The 9209-nt window shown below is 47.3% G+C and overlaps 2 pseudogenes; both read left to right on the top strand.

Moving 5' to 3' along the window:
* The first annotated feature begins 2523 nt into the window (after nucleotides 1–2523).
* On the top strand, nucleotides 2524–2977 carry LOC138847329 (immunoglobulin heavy variable 3-66 pseudogene; annotated as a pseudogene).
* A 4413-nt stretch (nucleotides 2978–7390) lies between these two features.
* On the top strand, nucleotides 7391–7911 carry LOC138847328 (immunoglobulin heavy variable 3-23 pseudogene; annotated as a pseudogene).
* The last annotated feature ends 1298 nt before the right edge of the window (nucleotides 7912–9209 follow it).

Here is a 9209-nt window from a genome sequence, read left to right as displayed (position 1 = left end):
ATTTCTTTCATTTTCCATTCTTGCTTCCATGAGATGTCACTGGATCACACGTATGAACTCTTTTGAATGGCGGTGATTTAAACGAACAAGGAACTGCAGAGGTGTTTGCCACAGTGACTGCAGATCCCATGGACACCTCCCTGGGATTTCATATTCATTGTACCATGCAATGGTGCTTGAACATCATGTAATAATTCTATTTCTAGTTTTTGATGCTTTTCCATACGGTTTTACTAATTAACCAGACACAGACTTGTATCAGGGTTATCATCTCTCTCTACCTCCATAAAACATGTCAGCTCTGGTATGTCTGCTAATAGCCATTCTAACAGGAGCGATGGGATGTCTCGTTGTGCTTCTAACATGGACATACATGATGGTCCCAAATTGATAGAATTTTATATGTCTGTCTATATATCTCTTATATAATTTATAGAAATGATATAAATTTTAAATTTAACATTTTATTTGAGAACTTGTCTGTATGTATTTGTCCGAACCACTAAGAGACTGAGACTGACAGTGATCTTCTAATTCTGGTCACTTCCCAGATGGCTAAAAAGCTTCAGCTGGGTCAGGTGATAGCCAGGTGCTTGGAATTCTGTCCAGGTGTCACCTATGGCATCCCAGAGGGGCTTAGGCAGGAATCTGAAACCGGAACCAAGCTAGGACACAGCACTAAGCATCCTGACACGGGAGGCAGGAATCCCTCAGGCTCACTCCAGTGCTGCTCCTGACACCACCTTATCATCACTGCATGTACACAGTCAATTTCTTCCCTTGGGATTCAGTTGCTTGATATCATTCAACATTAGGAAACAGGCTCCTACTCATATGTATAATTAATCTTCAGTAATTTTACGTATCTATTTATTTTATTTTAAAGACAGTGTTATAGCAACAGAGGAAGAGACCAACAGATGGAGGGAGAATTCCTTCCATTTGTTCACTTCCTGAATGGCTGCCAAAGGCTGGGGATGGCTGAGCCTAAAGTCAGGAGCCTGGAACTTCCTCCAGTTTCCCACAGGGCTGGAAGGGGACAAACCCTTGGGTCATGGTAGACAGTGATCACCATTGTACTTCCAACCTCTGTGAGTTCAAGCTTGTGGATGGCATATACAACTAATGTCACTTACTATGTGTCCACATGTACTTGCATTATTTCTTTTAGTTTGTATACTCCAGGCTGACCCATGTTTCATAATGACAGAATGACCTCCTTTTTAATACTGAATAATATTCCATGTCCAAATGTGTAAGGATCCATTCACTGTTTTATGCACACTTGCTTTGTTTGAGACTGAAGTATTGTGAACAAAGCTGCAACCTGACACAGGACTGTGGGTGAATTGTGACACAGAGACTTCTACCCAGTGCTTGACCTCAACTCAGAGTCATGATTACTAGACACAGGGAAGAGGGGGAAACAGGGGACAGCTGATACCAGGGCACAAAGCACCACCAAAGGCAGGAATAATTCTGCCCACACCACAGTGGGCTGACTCAGTTCACTACAACACACAACAGGTTCCACGAATAACTAGAACTGAGGTCTCCAGGCTGCCCAACTCAGAATGATTGAAAGGAGGTGGAAATGTGCATGACAGTGAGTTGATCTGTGCCCATTTCTACCATGCACATTCCAGGAGCACACAAACCCCACTACCATGTACAGTGTTCTGTGTTCAGGAACACTTTTAAACAGTTTAAATAGTTTTTAAACTTTAAGGCAATGGATGAATAAGGAAACAAAAACATAGTTAACCTTAAAAAATGGACTTGCAGTCCTTCATCTGTTTAAAAGTGGGCGACAGGCATTAGGAGAAAATTGGCTAAGTCCCCACTAGGGACACCCGTGTTCCCATCAGAGAACTGACTGAGTCCAGCCTCATGGCTTCCCACACTTTTCCTCATAATGCATCATGGGAAACTGTAGATGACGCTACAAGCAAAGGAGCCCAGACACAGTTCCTTGCTTCAGGGTTCAGAAAGACTAACTCCTAGGGGTCATAGGCATTTGGGATGTCTGGGGCTGTCAACCCAAAGGCAGAAATCTCCCATTGTCACCTTTTCTGACCATCTCTACATTTCTGTCTCTCTCACCCCTTCTCTCTCTATCACTGTACCAATGTCTATCATACAGATGATAAGGAACCAATGGTTATTTAAATAAATGAATGACATGACACTGCTAACACTAGATATTAAGAGTACACACATATTAGAATGAAACAAGGTCATTGCCTTCAACTTTTTAAAATTATGATAACATAAAAATTCATATGATCTGAATCGTATCATAGCCATCACCCTACACACCCAGGTACCACGCCTGCCCTGGGCCCTGTCCTGTCTGAGGCGTGTGACCCCATGCCTGCTATACAGGGGCAGCACATGCAGATAGGGCCTCCCTCTGCCCATGAAAACCTGCCCAGCCCTCACCCTGCAGCTCTGGCACAGGAGCTCCAGCCCCAGGACTCCCAGGTGTCCACTCAGTGATCGCACTCAACACAGACGCTCACCATGGAGACTGGGCTGCGCTGGCTTCTCCTGGTCGCTGTGCTCAAAGGTAATGATGGAGAACGTGGGGCACTGAGTGTGGGAGAGGACGTGAGTGAGAGACACAGAGAGTGTGAGTGACAGCTTCCTGACCATGTCGTCTGTGTTTGCAGGTGTCCAGTGTCAGGAGCAGCTGAAGGATTCCGGGGGAGGCCTGGTCACGCCTGGAGGAACCCTGACACTCACCTGCACAGTCTCTGGAATCGAGCTCAGTAGCAATGCAATAAGCTGGGTCCGACAGGCTCCAGGGAAGGGGCGGGAGTGGATCAGAATCATTAGTAGTGGTGGTAGCACAGACTACGCGAGCTGGGTGAATGGTCGATTCACCATCTCCAAAACCTCGACCACGGTGGATCTGAAAATGACCAGTCTGACAGTCGCGGACACGGCCACCTATTTCTGTACCAGAGACACATGAGGGGCCCTCAGGCTGAGCCCAGACACAAGCCACCCTGCAGGCGCGCGCGGCTCCACCAGGGGGCGCACAAGACGCACTGAGCCCAGATTCTGGTCATGCGCAGGCACAGAGGGAAATGAAGCCCAGGTTTCCTGTCAGGGAACTGGGGTTTCCTCTCCTGTAACAGTTTTGAGGGAAGAATTCTACTTTTTGATTCTGTCCTTCCCAACTTCAATGACGGAGTGAAAGTTTAATGTAAAAGGAAGAAGTCCTAAATGAACAATTTGGTTCATGGACAGCGACTGTGCTCACCAGGGTCAGAGATGTGGGAATATTGAGGGCACTATTGAGTCTCTTCCAACCTGACTCAGGACAGCACCCTCAGGGCACTGAAAGCTTTGGACAGTTTCAGTTTTCCCTGTATAACCAGGGACAGCTGAGACAGGGCCGTTGATCTGTTAAACAGCACCTATTCCACTCATCCCTCTCCTGCCACAACCAGCAAGTGTGCACTGAACCAACCTTTGACTTTACATGTGGGTGATCCACACTCACGTTCTGCAGTCTTTAACCCGACCTGCATTTCCCTTTAATCCTGGAACAGTCTGTGGTCCCTGTGTGAATGTCACAGCACTCAGGAATGCACTTGCAGCTCAGCTGTGTCTCAGGCTGAGCTTCTGCAGGCACCTGGGAAGCCTACAGGGACTTCCTCATCCTCTAGGTCCTGGTACCCTCCTGTAGGCTCCCTGCCTGAACTCAGGAGGGAAATGTGCTGGACATCAGCAGTCAAGGTCATAACTGAATGGAAAGTGTTGGGTGTGCACTTCCGGCTGATCTGGTTCTGCTCCAGTGTTGTGGGACCCCTGCACCTGCTGTGGTTGAGGGAGAGCAGAAAGTGGGACACACAGTGGCTGTGCACTCTGGGGCTGGAGTCCACATCACGGGGAGCTGTGTCTGTGGCTCCAGCATGATGCCCAGTGTCCTGAGGCTGAATCACAGCTGCAGGAAGAGTCAGTTCCAGAGACCATGTGTCCAGAGTCCCTGCTCTTCACTCCATGTCATGCTGACTGGAGTTATCACTCCACTTTAGTCTTTCATCTATTTAGAGAGGGAGACATCCATGCTGCATATCACAGTGCTGGATGGAGCCCATTTACACACTTTCCCATACTTATACTGACAATGCACCCTGGAAGACAGTAGATGATGGATGTGTTATGAGGCCCCGTCACCAAGGAGGGAACACTGATGTAGTTCCAAGATCCTGGGATCCAGCTGCCAAGCCTTGAGTACACTGCCTTTGTTTATCATTTCCATAAAACATTGGCAAACACAACACCAGTATTCAGAGATCTGAATCTTCATGATGGGCAATTGTTGCCATTTCAATTTCATAAATGTTTCATAAATAAGAATTGAGTATAGCTCTATGAGGTACAATGATATGTTTGGACAAAATGAATGCATATTGAGTGGAATTATGAAGTCAGACTTGCTGACACGTTCATAGCTCAACACATGTTTTTGGTGGAGTTCAGCTGTCTCCTGCTGTTAGGAGATTTCCAAACACAATATTTTTTTAACCTCTTTCACCATGCTGTACCGTAGATCCCTCAGTGTGTGAATCCTGTGGGACTGGAACTCTGACCTTGGTCCACCATCACCTCTGCTCCTCCCTCGCTCAGACTTTGGTCTTCACCATTGTACTTCCTGCCTCTGTGAGTTCAGCCTTTTATCCCACGTAGGTAGCATCACATATTATGTGTCTTCCTGGCCTGGATTGTTAGCAGAGTGTACTTTTACTGACATATTATCCTAGGCACATTATTCTCCAGGAACATCCAAGTTGTCCAAAATTACAGAATTTCTTACTCTACTGCTTGTAAACTTCCTATTAAAATGTAACTTTGTCCATTTCTTTCATTTTCCATTCTTGCTTTCATGAGATGTCACTGGATCACACGTGTGAACTCTTTTGATTGACGGTGCTTTAAACGAACAAGGAACTACAGAGGTGTTTGCCACACTGACTGCAGATCCTGTGGACACCTCCCTGGGATTTCATATTCATTGTCCATGCAATGGTGCTTGAACATCATGTAATAATTCTATTTCTAGTTTTTGATGCTTTTCCATACGGTTTTACTAATTAACCAGACACAGACCTGTATCAGGGTTATCATCTCTCTCTACCTCCATAAAACATGTCAGCTCTGGTATGTCTGCTAATAGCCATTCTAACAGGTGCGATGCAATGTCTCATTGTGCTTCCAACATGGACATACATGATGGTCCCAGACTGATAACATTTTATATATCTGTCTATATATCTTCTTCTATAATAATTTATAGAAATGATATTATTTTAAAATTTATCATTTTATTTGGGACCTTGTCTTTATGTATTTGTCCAAAACCACAGAGAGACTGAGACTGACAGTGATCTTCTAATTCCTGGGTCACTTCCCCGATGGCTACAAAAGCTTTCACTGGATGAGGCAACAGCCTGGTTCTTGGAATTCTGTCCATGTGTCCGCATGGGACTACTTGGAACCTCACCTACGGCCTCCCAGGGTGTGCTTAGGCAGGAATCTGAAACTGGAACCAAGCTAGGACACAGCACTAAGCATCCTGACACGGGAGGCAGGAATCCCTCAGGCTCACTCCAGTGCTGCTCCTGTCACCACCTTATCAGTCACTGCATTTAAACAATTGATTTCTTCCCTTGGGATTCAGTTGCTTGAGATCATTCAACATTAAGAAACAGGCTCCTAATCATATGTATAATTAATCTTCAATTTATTTTAAGTATCTATTTATTTTATTTTAAAGTCAGTGTTATAGCAAGAGAGGAAGAGACCAACAGATGGAGGGAGAATCTTCCTTCCACAGCTTTCCGTCTGAATGGCTGCTAAGACTGAAGATGGCTCAGCCAGAAACTAGGAGCCTGGAACTTCCTCCAGTTTCCTACAGGGTTGGAAGGGGACAAACACTTGGGTCATGGTAGACAGTGATCAACATTGCACTGCCTACCTCTGTGAGTTCAATCTTGTGGACTGCATATATAACTAATGTCACATACTATGTGTCTACGTGTACCGGGATTATTTCTGTTAGCATATTGTGTTCCAGGCAGACCCACATTTCCTATTGACAGAATGACCTCCTTCTTAATACTGAATAATATTTTATGTCCAAATGTGAAAGAATCCATTCACTCTTCTATGCACACTTGCTTTATTGTAGACTGAACTATTGGGAACAAAGCTGCATTACCTGAACACAGGATGGCGGCTCAATTGTGACACAGAGACTTCTACCCAGTGCTTGACCTCAACTCAGAGTCATGGTTACAGAACAGGGAAGAGGGGGAACAGGGGACGGCTGATACCAGGGCACAAAGCACCACTCACAGGAAGAAATAATTCTGCCCCCACCACAGTGGGCTGACTCAGTTCACCACAACACACGACAGCTTCCACAAATAATGAGAACTGAGGTCTCCAGGCTGCCCAACTCAGAGTGATTGAAAGGAGGTGGAAATGCGCATGACATGAGTTTATCTGTGCCCATTTCTACCATGCACATTCCAGTAGCATTCTATACCCCACTACCATGTACAGTGTTCTGTGTTCAGGAACAGTTTTAAACAGTTTAAATAGTTGTTAAACTTTAAGGCAATGGATGAATAAGGAAACAAAACATAGTTAACCTTAAAAAATGCACTTGCAGTCCTTCATCTGTTTAAAAGTGGGCGACAGGCATTAGGAGAAAATTGGCTAAGTCCCCACTAGGAACACCCGTGTTCCCATCAGAGAACTAACTGAGCCCAGCCTCACGGCTTCCCACACCTTTCCTCATAATGCATCATGGGAAACTGTAGACGACGCTATGAGAAAAGGAGCCCCTACCACCGACGTTTGAATTACAGACACAGTTTCTTGCTCCAGGGTTCAGAAAGACTAACTCCTAGGGGTCATAGGCATTTGGGATGTCTGGGGCAGTCAACCCAAAGGCAGAAATCTCCCATTGTCACCTTTTCTGTCCATCTCTACATTTCTGTATCTCTCACCCCTTCTCTCTCTATCACTGTCCAAATGTCTTTCATATAGATGATAAAGAACTAATGCTTATTTAAATAAATGAGGGACATGGTATTGCTAACACTGGATATGAAGGGTACACACATATTAAAATGAAACAAGGTCATTGCCTTCAACTTTTTGAAATTATGATAACATAAAAATTCACATGAAATGAATCCTATCACAGCCATCACCCTACAAACCTAGGACACCACGTCTGCCCTGGGCCCTGTCCTGTCTGAGGCGTCTGACCCCATGCCTGCTATATAGGGGCAGCACATGCAAATAGGGCATCGCTCTACCGGTGAAAACCTTCCCAGCCCTCACCCTGCAGCTCTGGCACAGGAGCTCCAGCCCCAGGACTCCCAGGTGTCCACTCAGTGATCACACTCGACACAGACGCTCACCATGGAGACCGGGCTGCGCTGGCTTCTCCTGGTCGCTGTGCTCAAAGGTAATGATGGAGAACGCGGGGCACTGAGTGTGGGAGAGCACGTGAGTGAGAGACACAGAGAGTGTGAGTGACAGCTTCCTGACCATGTCGTCTGTCCTTGCAGGTGTCCAGTGTCAGGAGCAGCTGAAGGATTCCGGGGGAGGCCTGGTCACGCCTGGAGGAACCCTGACACTCACCTGCACAGCCTCCGGATTCACCATCAGTAGCTACCACTTGTGGTGGTCCGACCGGCTCCAGGGAAGGGGCTGGAGTGGATCGGATACATTTATGCTGGTAGTGGTAGCACATACTACGCGAGCTGGGTGAATGGCCGATTCACCATCTCTAGCAATACCAACCAGAACACGGTGTCTCTGCAAATGAACAGTCTGACAGCGGCGGACACGGCCACCTATTTCTGTGCAAGAGACACATGAGGGGCCCTCAGGCTGAGCCCAGACACAAACCTCCCTGCAGGGACGCGCGGCTCCACCAGGAGGCGCAGGAGACGCACTGAGCAGACTCAGACCCAGGACCAGATGCATTAGGAGGTGAATCGCTGGCTCCCGTCCGGAAATTGGGGTTTGTGGTCCACTAAACCTTTCCACGTTCCGATCTGGATGGATGATTCTGTCCCTAACACCGATCACTGAGCAGAAGTTTTGGTATCACGGGAAGACGTCACATGAAGAAATGGAGTCGTTTCTGGAGGAATGAATGACATCTCTGGGGTCCCAGCATCTGAGACCTGAGGAAGCTCTGGGCACCCTGGGAGGCTGTTCTGGTCTGAGTCTCTGGAGTGTGTCCCGTGGAATTCTCTGATGACGTCATCTGGGAGCTCGCTGAGAGCCCAGGGGCAGTGTGGAGCTGGTCAGGGGCTAAGGATGCTGCAGTGTTTCACATCCATGACCTCCCCTCCTGCACAACTGGGCCACTGAGGGGCAGAGCTGACCCCGTGGTCCTGGTCCCTGGGGCTCCCATGTCCAATCTCTACAGCTGTGCCCTCGTCTCCCTTTCACTTCCTCACCCTGAACTCACAGGTTGAGGTCCACGTGGTCCAAACCCCAGGTCAGGGATTAACCTGCAGCTCAGGGGTGGCTCAGGCTGTGGCTCCTAGAAACCCTGCTTGCTCTTCCTCACTCACATCTCCTGGGATCCCGAACCTGCTCTCATTTGCAAGCAGAGGTGGCCATTGGTAGTACAAGGGGTCAGACTCATGGAAAACACTGGGTGTGGAGAGGTCTTGTTCCCCACACTCTGCTGGCCTTGTCTCCATCTCAGGGAGACCAGCAAGTGGGACAGCCCAGTGAAGTCTGCACTAGATCCAGGTGGTTCTGGACTGTGTCCCTGTGAGCCCACCAATGATCCAACCCTGGAGCTGCATCCCTGCTGCATGAAGGGCCTGCCCCAGAGACTGTGTGTCCAGAGACCCCGACTCCTTCCTCCAGGGACTGCCCGCACCTGTTCTCAGCCATGCTCCTCCTCCTGTGGAAGCAAAATCATCCTTGCATCTCTCAACTCTGTCATCATCAGGAATGAACAAATTTTCTGCTCTTCACCAGGATAGCTGCATCTACCCCATGTGTTTACTAAATGTCTCCTGCAAAAATACAATTGTTCTCTCATGTAGGATTCCTACAGAACCTGAAGCAATTCTCTCAGCTGATGTAGAAATTACTAATTCTGAGTGGCTTCATCTAAACCTGGAGACACAGACAAGTAAGTGTTGGTTTAA

The sequence above is a fragment of the Oryctolagus cuniculus genome, chromosome 20 (assembly GCF_051225735.1).
Source record: "Oryctolagus cuniculus isolate XC-2025 breed Fujian yellow rabbit chromosome 20, ASM5122573v1, whole genome shotgun sequence".
NCBI lineage: Eukaryota > Metazoa > Chordata > Mammalia > Lagomorpha > Leporidae > Oryctolagus > Oryctolagus cuniculus.
Note: the sequence above shows the minus strand (reverse complement) of the source record. Positions and strands in the feature narration are given on the sequence as shown.